The following is a 10728-nucleotide window of genomic DNA, read 5'->3' as shown; positions in this document are numbered from 1 at the left end:
AACCCAGCTTCAACACTTCTGTTTGTGGGTCTGACTCAAGTTAGTAAAGTTAGGTCTTCCACCAGACCTGTGCCTTTTCTAGTGTTGGATTTCATGGATTTTTATTTATAGACATGCTGTTACTAGATTGTGAGTAACAGAATGTCAGTTACACTGTAAAATTAGAAAATGGTGCAAAAGTCCCTTTATTTCTGTAATGAGACCGAGAGACCATTTAAAGGCTCAGGAACCCTTTGCAACAGTTTTCTCTGCAGTGAGATATTTGATTTGACTGGGCTCTTGTTTCATATCACCTGCTTTAACTCCTCCTGTTAGGTGCCCATTTATCTAGATTATTCAGTTTTATAAGAAACAATCGGGCTCACTTTTCAAAAATTTTGCTTGAAAATGGTAAGTCTGATACCGGTCTAAAGTTGTTCAAATCATTGAAATCTAAACTGCTTTTCTTCAACAGGGGCCTCACCACCACCCTTTAAAGGCAGCAGGACATTGTGATACAATATTTTGTTTTCTGGACTTACTGTTTTATGTTTTTATTTGATCAGTGTAGTGCCTTGGTGGCACCTTTTGCCTGTAAGGTGCAATTTATAAATAAAGTGGAGTTGAGTTGAGTATTCTCAGTGTTTGTACCTTTCCAAACCCTAACCCTTATTCTCATTGTGAAGTAGAAATGTTTTAACACGTATGTGAATGTTAATCATTAATAAAAACCTTATTATAATGTGTGTGAGTATACTGATAGATTGGTGTAGTTTAAGATAATCAGTGCAGGGAAAATATTAATTTTAAACACATTATTGATTAAAGCACAGATTATTCAAACATTTTAGGATTTAAACATCTTGTTCATTCAACACATTTGATTATTTTAAACGATGAACTTTATTCAGAGTATCGATGCCGGAGTCTGGCTTCTGCATGAGACCTTGGCTGAAGATGTTGTCTTCTTGTACGGTAAGAAAGACTGCTGCAGAGCTCTCCGGTCTGGAGGCCAGACATATGTGCTGGATGTGAGACGCAGTGTGTGGCTGCAAATGAAAAGTTCATTTCTGGTCATATTTTAGATGTAAATTTGACCTTTGATCCACTACACATAAATAAACCAACAGTTAAAATGTGTGATATTAGTATTTTTTTGCCACCTGTTTAATTTCTCTGGAATTGATAAGGAACTGGATTGATAGACTGAATCGACGATGCCATTTATATTGATAAAAAATCACCAATTTCCACCCCCCTGCTGTATTATATGATTTAAGTTGTTCTGTATGTATTTGATAGTTTATTGTAATTTTATTTTTTCTCCATTTTCTTTCTGCAAATAATGATGAAAAAAGTAACACAATAGTTACTTTTCCTGGTTTAGTAACTTTAATAATCTTGTAACTCAGTGACTAACTCATACTTTTTTGACAAAGTAATTAGTAACTATAACTAATGACTTTTTACAGTAACACTGGTAACACTGTTAGGGACATACAAAGTGGAATGCTCCGCGTTTGTGCTTTGACATGTTGTAACCTGACAGAAACAGCAGAGGGCAGTAGTGGGCCTGGAAGCCTGCAGTCTGCCAAACTAACCGAGAAGAAGAGGAGACTAGTTACTGTTGCTGGATTTGGTTAGGTTGAATTACAAACAATGGAATCAAAAGACATGCCATACCTCATCACGCCAACTCTCGACAGCCGCGTATGACGAGCTCCCCGCCCGCCTTGAGCTGGACACCAGCCTCCAAGCAGCTAGGTTACTTCCTAACTTACCTGTTTCACACTTGGATCACCTGTTCAGCAGCTCATTAAGTTCTGCAGAAGACAGTTAACCAGCTGCTGATTAAAATCAGGTGTGTTGAAGCAGGGAAACCACTTTATAGCAGCCCTCTGGGAAGGAGGTTCACAACCCCTGATCTAGAAAATCCTGCTGCTGCAACTTTACAGGAAGGAAGCGCTGATCTCTTCTCTGCTCTTCTGAACCCATTAGCTTAGCTAAGCTTAGCCTAGCATCCAGCATCCCTGATCCAGTTAAAACCCTCGTCTGTGTCAGACACACTAATGTACGGTCCATTAATCATTTATTATGATGTGTGTGGAGGGGATGCTCCCTGAGGAGCATCCTTCCATGAGTGGTTCTGATGGATCCGAGTTGCTGACAAACATCTGTAGAGGTCGAACAGACTCCAGTTACGATAAAAACAGAATGTGAAAAAAATTGAAACAAGAAACAGGCGAGGCTGAAGTGATGCGGTTGCAGGTGCACACACACACACACACGCGTGCACACACACACACACACACACACACACACACACACACACACACACACACACACACACACACACACACACACACACACACACACACACACACACACACCACTCAGGGCTAGTTTTAGCATCGATCCATTCTGGGAAGTCGCTCCCTGGCTCTGATATTCATGACCTGCTCCTCCTTTCGGTCCTCCACCCGACGTCCATTAGAGCTTCTCTAATTACTTCATTATCCATTAAAGTTGGACTCATCCAGGAAGTTCTCCCCTTCATCTGAGATGTTTTATTTAAACATCATTTAAACCGTTTTAACATTTAAACATTAAATAAACTTACTTAAATACTTTTTAGAAAACATTTAAAAGGTTCAAGCTGCAAAAACAAATCGTTTCTGATTCAGACGTGTTTCTGTCCAGCGCGGCGGCGGCCAGGCGTTATGGTTAACCTTGTGAGGCTTCAGCTGGATCACTTTCAGGGTCTCTCTCTCTCTCTCTCTCTCTCTCTCTCTCTCTCTCTCTCTCTCTCTCTCTCTCTCTCTCTCTCTCTCTCACACACACACACACACACACACACACACGTTCCTGAGTGCATTAGCCAATTAAACAGGAAGACAAAGCCCCCCCCCCCCCCCCCCCAGCGACTCTTCTGAGTGGCTGAGGGCGACATAGTCCTCTGCTGCCCGCGGACAAACCGAGAAGGCGGCGAGCTCTGAATGTGGCTACAGTGGTGGTGAAACGTCGGCAATAGGGATGTAAAAAAATATCGATATGGAAATATATCGTGATATTTTTCCTTCAATATTATGTCGATAATCGAAAGCCGTGTATGGAACTCTTGGAAGAATTTACATGCAAACATTTGTGTATTTCCTTTTCTTTTGGTTCAAACCCGACCACTAGTTGGCAGCAGTGTGCAGTGGGTTTTGTTTTCACCAATGAAACGTAAATCTGTCTGTTATGGTTCAGATACCTCATGTTAAACATGTTACCTATCAGTTTGGACTGTTTATTCAATTTCCCTATAACTAATTCAGTCTAAATAAGTAGCTAATAAGGTCTGACTGAATGTATCACTACATATGGTGATATATCGTATCGCCTCCCCGTATCGTGATACGTATCGCCAGAATTTGACCAATACACATCCGTACTCAGCAAAAACGGTAAAACTACTTATTTCTGTGTTAAAAAGAACCAGTAATGCTGTTCCCAAACATTCAGAATGAAGTTGTTCAGTGGTGTCCAAACCTTCTGTTTTGCAGGCCACAAATTAGGAATTTTATTTTGTAAATAAAAACGAATTCAGTCAACTTTTCTCTGCAGAAACAAACTGACAGTTTAGTGAAAAGACCCATTATGTAGCTGCTCCTGGTTACAAGGTAAACTAACCTGGTTAGTAACAGCCTGGGAGGGACCCGGGTTTACCATTTTAAACAGTCCTTTTGATCCAGGTGTAACCCACCTGATGGCTCACTGATAAACCCTGCTAACGGAGAGTCGGCGGACCCAACCCAGCTGCAGAGAGGAGCCAGTCAGAAGCTAGATTTTGCCACAGCTAGTTGATGTTTAGCTGCGGAGGCTGAATTTCTGCTCCAAACATCAAACATTAGTCAGGCACCACCTTCACTTCTTCTGACGAGAATAAATGTTTTAGTGTTTCACAAGAAGATGAGTGAAAGGCTCATATGATGACGTCAAGTCAAGTCACACACAGAGGTGCCGGTTGGTAACAAGATGGCGCCTGTGCTTGGCTTAGCTGCAGTCACCGGCCACTTTTTCAAACTTTTCTCCACTAACCTCCTCTTTTCCACCTTGCTCCTGTCTGCAATCCTCTTCAGTAGTGTCCCTGCTACCATCTCCTATGATCGCAAGACTCTTTTCTCCTTCCGTTTGTTCACAATTGCCCAAGATGCACCGAGGATGTATCTCCCTGTTACTTTATCTGAGTGGCGCCCTGGCCCGGAGCCAAACGACGATTCCAACCAGGGCGCCTCCAGCGATGTTCATCCGGTCCCGGGAAAACGTCGGAGGAAAAGAGGTAAACGAGCAGGAATCCAGGTGAGAATACGACTTCTCTTAAAGCGTGGTTTATCTGGTAAACATCAGCGTGATCTTCTAGCTTCTTGTCCTTTGTTTGGCGACCTGAGTGCCACTTCCGCATTCCTGCCATGCTACGTTGTGGCACGGTTTCTCCGTTTCTTAGTTTTTAAGGTCGGTTTATCCTCATTCCTCAGTGGTTTCTCCTCCTGTTCCCTCCATAAGTGGTTTTTATAAACACCGTGGATCTAACCCTGCTAATTTACGTCCACTAACTCCAGCTGTTTCTGTAGTTTCTGATTCCTCCTCCTCACTCAGCATGGCTCTATTAAATACCCGCTCTGTTAACAATAAGTCCTTCCTGCTCGATGATCTAATTCTCTCTAAAAGCCTGGATTTTCCGTTTCTGACTGAAGTTTGGCAGCAAACATTTGATTATTCTGGTCTGATTGAACTTTACCCGAGTGGTTATTCTTTTCTTAGCCAGCCCCGGGGTTCTGGTCGTGGTGGAGGCCTAGCTGTTGTTTTCAGAGACCATCTTCCATGTAGCTCTACAACCTCTGGTCACTTTGCTTCCTTTGAACTGCAGCTGATTAAAGTCGGGCATAAGAACCCGTTCTACTGTGCTGTGGTCTATCGTCCACCTGGTCCAAACAGTTCTTTCCTTCAGGAGTTTAGAGACTTTCTATCCTCCACTGTGAAGCTGTCCAGACTGGTGATTGTTGGTGATTTTAACATCCACGTTGATGATCCCTCTGATCACTTTGCCATGAATTTCTCCAGCCTTATGGAGGCCTTTGGCTTTACCCAGCATGTTTCTGAGCCCACACACACCAGGGGACACACTCTAGACCTCGTTTTTACCCTGAGTCTAAATGCTGACAGTGTTTGTCCTGAGGACGTTTATATTTCAGATCACCATTGCATTTTCTTTAACTTGTCAGTTTCTGCGTCCCCACCTCCTGCTCGCCGTACGGTTAGTTCTCGTTTTCTTAATGAGAGCACAGCTAGCAATTTTTCTGCTGCTTTTGATCCACCCTGTTCTTCTGTTAACGACCCAGATTCCTTAACTTCTCAGTTTAATGAGCACTGCCTCTCCATTCTGGACAACATCTGTCCTGTTAGAACCAGATCAGTTCCTGCAGTGAACCCTACTCCCTGGTTTAATGACAGCCTTCGCAGCCTGAAGCGCCAATGCAGAAAAATTGAGCGTTTGTGGAAGAAAACCCATCCCCACGTCCATCTGCTGCACCTAAAGGATCTTCTGTCATCCTTTAACTCTGCAGTCAGAGACGCCAGGGTTTCCTATTTCTCCAACCTGGAAAAATGGTGATTTAACACCATCAGCAGCATCGTCTCTCCTGCCTCTCCTACAGCCTCTGTCCACTCTGTTGCAGACTGTGAGAACTTTTTGTCTTTCTTTGTGGACAAAGTCAACAAGGCTAGATCTAGCATCTCTCCTTCAGCCTTATCGCTGCCTCTCCCAACTCCAACCAGGCCCATCATCCTAGATAGCTTTGCTCCTGTTTCTTTGCCTGAGTTAACCAAACTAGTTAACTCTATGAAGACCTCTGCATGCCCCCTCGACATCTTACCCTCATCTTTGTATAAAAGTGCTTTTCAGTCCATCGGTCCCAGCGTGCTCTCTATAATTAATGCTTCTCTGGTTTCTGGTCAGGTTCCTGCTTACTTTAAGAACGCTGTAATCCACCCGCTTCTTAAAAAAACGAGTCTCGACGCATCTCTCCATAGCAGCTTCAGACCCATCTCTAAACTTCCTTTCGTCTCCAAGATCTCGTCTCCAAACCTTCCATCAGGAATCTTGGCGTGACCTTTGACCCAGCTCTCACCCTGGATTCTCATGTCAGTTCTTTTGGTCGCTCTTCCTTCTTCCATCTCAGGAACATTTCTAAGCCGAGTCCCATTCTGTCTCACTCTGAACTTGAGACAGTTCTCCACACCTTCATCTCCTCACGCTTAGACTACTGTAACTCTCTTTTCACGTGTCTGAGCAGAACCTCCCTGAACCATCTACAGGTGGTTCAGAATGCCTGTCCTCGGCTTCTGACCAAGTCCTCCAAACACACCCACATCACCCCGCTTCTCCTCCAGCTTCACTGGCTGCCAGTCAGCTTCAGGGTTCATTTGAAGATCCTGGTTCTGGTCTATAGGGCCTTACATGGACAAGCACCATCTTACATTGGTGATCTTCCTAGTCCCTACACCCCCAGCAGGTCTCTGAGGTCCAGTGATCAAAGCCTACTGGTTGTGCAGCACACCAGGCTAAAGACCAAAGGTGACAGATCATTTGCTGCTGTGGCCCCCAGACTCTGGAACTCCCTCCCCCTGAGCCTGAGATCAGTGGACTCAGTGGTCTCCTTAAAAAAGCAGCTGAAGACTCACTTGTTCAAGCTGGCTTTTGTTTGACCTTCTTCACCACTCTCTCTTTATTCTGCTCTCCCCACCTATCCCACCTTCCTCAGGATCCACTGACTTCCCTCTTTCCTATTCACTCTCTCTCTTACTTAACATTTTTTAATCACAATAGTCCATTTTTTGCTCATTTTAAATATATTTTTAACCATTTTCTATTTTTTTAAATATATTTTTACATTTTTTTGTTTTTGTGAAGCGTCTCATGATTTTTATCTTGAGAGGCACTATTGACCCTTTGCACCGACGTCACCTAATCACGTGGGTCCACCATGGTGGACGGCAAAGGCATGTAAACAGTGAGCGACACGATTACTAAACAAAGGGAAAAGTAGAGCCTGAAATTGTTTTTGCGATCAAAACAAAAACAAAACTCCTCCAGCATTCCTTCAACTAGTTAATGCCCAGTTCAGTTATCAGAAGAAGTAGCGCATCTAGCGGGGGCTCACAGAGAGCGGTACGTTAACTAGCTTACCAGCGTTAGCTTACTTCTCTCTGCAGCTGTTCACCGATGTAAACATGTTGCTGACTTTGCCTAAATTCACCCCTCTGGATTTATAACTTTATGTTGTAAACAGCGTTTCACTTTATACCAAAGCTGATTTTTAAAAAGTCCGGATCCTGTTGCTGGTGGTGTTAACGGGTTCAGCTGCTGCTCTCACACCAATGAGAAGTTCTCTGGACGCCGACGCTCATATAAATAAATAATGTCATTTTAACACACGTAATCATACATCGGAGCTTTAATATTGTTAATAATTGTCTCGCTACAGTGGACGGAGCGCAGCCTGCGTGGTGAAATACCCATCCATCAGGATTATCAATAACTTGTATAAACACATCACATTTATCCCTGTCCCTGTCTTCCTCATGAAGAAAATGAATGTTAATCTTACCCGGTAAAAACATGTTTGCTGCAAATCTGAGGCCTGCTAGTCCGCTTGATTGAATGATCGCTGCAGTTCATCTCCGTCCTCAGTCTCCATCAAAGTTATTAAAAAGAAAAAATGAGTTGAGTTTACATCCTTGTCTCTTAGTGCAGCCAACCACGCAGCAAGCTAAAACCATTTTACTGTGAAATCAACTAAATAACAGTGATAAAAGGCTACAAACTGGCTTGTTTTGACTACCTTCACTGGAGTTTCTATGGGTATAAACGTCTTTTTGCCGTCCATCATGGCGAAGGGGGCGGTCACACGAGTGGCGTGACGTCACGTGCAAAGGGTCAATAGAAATTATATTTTCTTCTTCTTCAATCAGATTAATCCGGACGGATTTTATTTCTCTTTAAGATCATTTAAGGTTCGTGTTTTATCTAGAGGACCAATAGGAGCTGAGGTGCATCATCAGGGTGAAGCAGGAAGTGCTCACATCTTCTGGCCTGGATGAACAACTGGACCGGACTACAGGAGCTCAGGCTACGGAACCGTTTCCGGGTTGATCCACATGGATGTGAGGAGGTCCGCCTCTCTGGACCAAAGACCTCCAGGAAACAATAACCTGAACCGGTTCTGAGCCTCCAGAACCTCACCCTCACCCCTCCGGGTCCTACCGGTACCGCTCCGGCACAAAGCTCAGAAGTTCAACCCGCTTCCCATCTCAGACCGAACCCGCCACGACTCCTCCTGAACCAGAAAAAACTCGGAGAGCTCCGCGTACGCGGAGGAGCCCACGGACGCGCGGACCGGTAAAGCGGCTCTTACCTTGAGGAGGAGGAGGTGATGAAGAACCGTTAATCCGGAGCAGGAGCCCGCATGTTGAACCGAGAGGAGGCTGAGGCGGAGTGGGGAGCGATCCACCCGGGTGGAGGGAGGGGGGGAACAGCCCGTCCAATCAGAGACCGAGGAGCTGATTGTTGCAAGAAATGGTTCGGTTCGGTTCTGAATAAGGATAAACATACAAAACTAAATACAAACGAGCATAAATTTAAACTGGGTCAGAACCGGAACCAGGACCAGCGGATCCGGTCTGACGAAGCTGCAGCAGCATCTTCCGCTACTGGCGGGTTGCGTCAGTAGGTCCAGTTAGGGACCGTCGACCGAACCGGGCTAGAAGAGAGTTTATAACTAATCACGACTCACACTTACTGGGAACACTGGGATGGAAACACACTGCATCCCTTAATCCCAGGGATTAACTGCTGGTCTCTGGTTCCTGCTTCTGGGATTTTATTATTCTGAGTTTATCTTTAATTCCTGTTTTCTGCTTCAGTACTTTTCTGTTTTAGTTCACCTGCTTCATTTTCTGTGATTTTATCACAAATACTCACACCTCAAACCCCAGAATTCAGCAGGACCTGCAGGCAGCATCATCTGTATGAAGGCTGCAGCCGGGATTCAAACCTACAACCTTCTTGCTGTGAGGCAGCAGGGCCACCATGGCAGTAAAAAAAACACCCATGGTTCAAAAACAACAACAACAACACACACATGCACCCCCACGTGCACCAGCACACACATGCAATAGCACACACGCATCAGCACACACACGTGCACTAGCACACACACACACATGCACCAGCACACATACATACACTAGCACACACACATGCATCAGCACACACGTGCACCAGCACACACACACACACACATGCACCAGCACCAGACCAGCACACACATGCACTAGAACACACACATGTGCCAGCATCTATGTGCACCAGCACACACACACTGCTGAGTTGATCATTTCTCGAAACATCAGAATCTGATAATCTGAAATAAGTTTTTTATTTTGCTCTTTTAATGTTCTTTAATCCTCTGTGAGTTTGTTTGGATTTAGTGTTTTAGCCAAACTCCAGGAACCTTTTGTAAACCCTCACGACTGACCAAAAGGGTCACTTTTGTCTCACAAACACATTTAGTTAAATATAAACTAGCAATTCCTTTCAAAACACACACTAACATCACCAAAACACCAGTAATGTGACCCAGAAGGAAGGTCTTCCTGTTTTCAGCTGCAGCAGGTTCCAGATTACTGCTACTGTTGGTGACATCGGGTGATTACGTGAGAAGATGCATTCCAGAGTTTTTTGTGTTGGGTGGGAATTCCACATCTAATGATCCAGGATGTTTCTCTACTGTTTGACCTGAAACATAAGAGCAATCACACTGAGCAGACACACAAAACTACAGCAACAATGAAGCTCAGATGAACAGAGAACTAAGAAGAGAAGAACCACGTGTTCATCAGCATCTGATGTCATCCAGCGTCAGCCCCTGCCGCTGACATCCCCATGCTGACCCAGTTTCTCTTCCATCAGCTGTGTTGGTTTAGAGCTGATATTGTTGCAGAAGTGGAGGCTTTACGGTTTAGGTGCGTTACAGCGTTTGTAGATGACACAGAAACGACCCGTAGCTCTCAAAGGAAAGTGTAAGCATTGTAGAAATGTACTGACAGTTACAGGAGCCTAAGCCACGCCCACCTACTGCTGGACCATGCTCCCCTAATGCAAAAACAAAAGAATGGTAGTCCAAACACACATATGTTCACCAATGTAGTCGAAACACACATACTTACTTTTCATTTATGAGCTGACCCTAACCCTAAGTCATGGATTTACTTGTGTATCTTTAAAGTGACAATGTGTAGTTTTTACCATTAATCTCTGGAAATATCCATCAAAACTTTGATGTAAACGACTTAAAAGATGCCCAGTTGTTAAAAACTATTGGCAGTTTCATAACCTATAACCATAAAAATCTGTTCTAAAATACATGGGAGTGGGTCCAAATCTCTGGGCGACGCCATATTGGATGCCGTGTTTCCTTCTACGGAAGCCCGTGAGGACAAAACACATTCACTGATTTGTAACAAATGGTTGCAAAATTTTCATCAATAATAAACGTTGTTTTACACATTTACCTCTTCACTCACTGCCAGTGATGAGAAGGACTCTGATGTTCTGCTGGAGGTTGTTCTCCCAAGGCTTTTTGACCCTAATGGCCATCCGTTGGTATGTTCTTATTTGAACACTAAAATAATGCTTGCTTGCAGTGA

At 44.1% G+C, this 10728-nt stretch overlaps 1 protein-coding gene across 5 annotated transcripts in view; it reads right to left on the bottom strand.

Annotated features, from left to right (window-relative positions):
- Positions 1-10433, bottom strand: part of pcbp4 (poly(rC) binding protein 4) — a 61183-nt gene extending 50750 nt beyond the window's left edge. For 2 of the 5 annotated variants that reach the window (XM_054733166.2, XM_054733161.2), the window contains exon 1: positions 8436-10325. The gene's annotated coding sequence lies outside the window, so the exon portion shown is untranslated. Of the gene's footprint in view, positions 1-8435 lie in introns of all 5 variants that reach the window. The other 3 variants (XM_015958308.3, XM_015958307.3, XM_015958306.3) reach the window with 3 other exon arrangements.
- Between the last annotated feature and the right edge of the window lie 295 nt (positions 10434-10728).

The sequence above is a fragment of the Nothobranchius furzeri genome, chromosome 3, assembly GCF_043380555.1.
Source record: "Nothobranchius furzeri strain GRZ-AD chromosome 3, NfurGRZ-RIMD1, whole genome shotgun sequence".
Lineage (NCBI taxonomy): Eukaryota > Metazoa > Chordata > Actinopteri > Cyprinodontiformes > Nothobranchiidae > Nothobranchius > Nothobranchius furzeri.
Note: the sequence above shows the minus strand (reverse complement) of the source record. Positions and strands in the feature narration are given on the sequence as shown.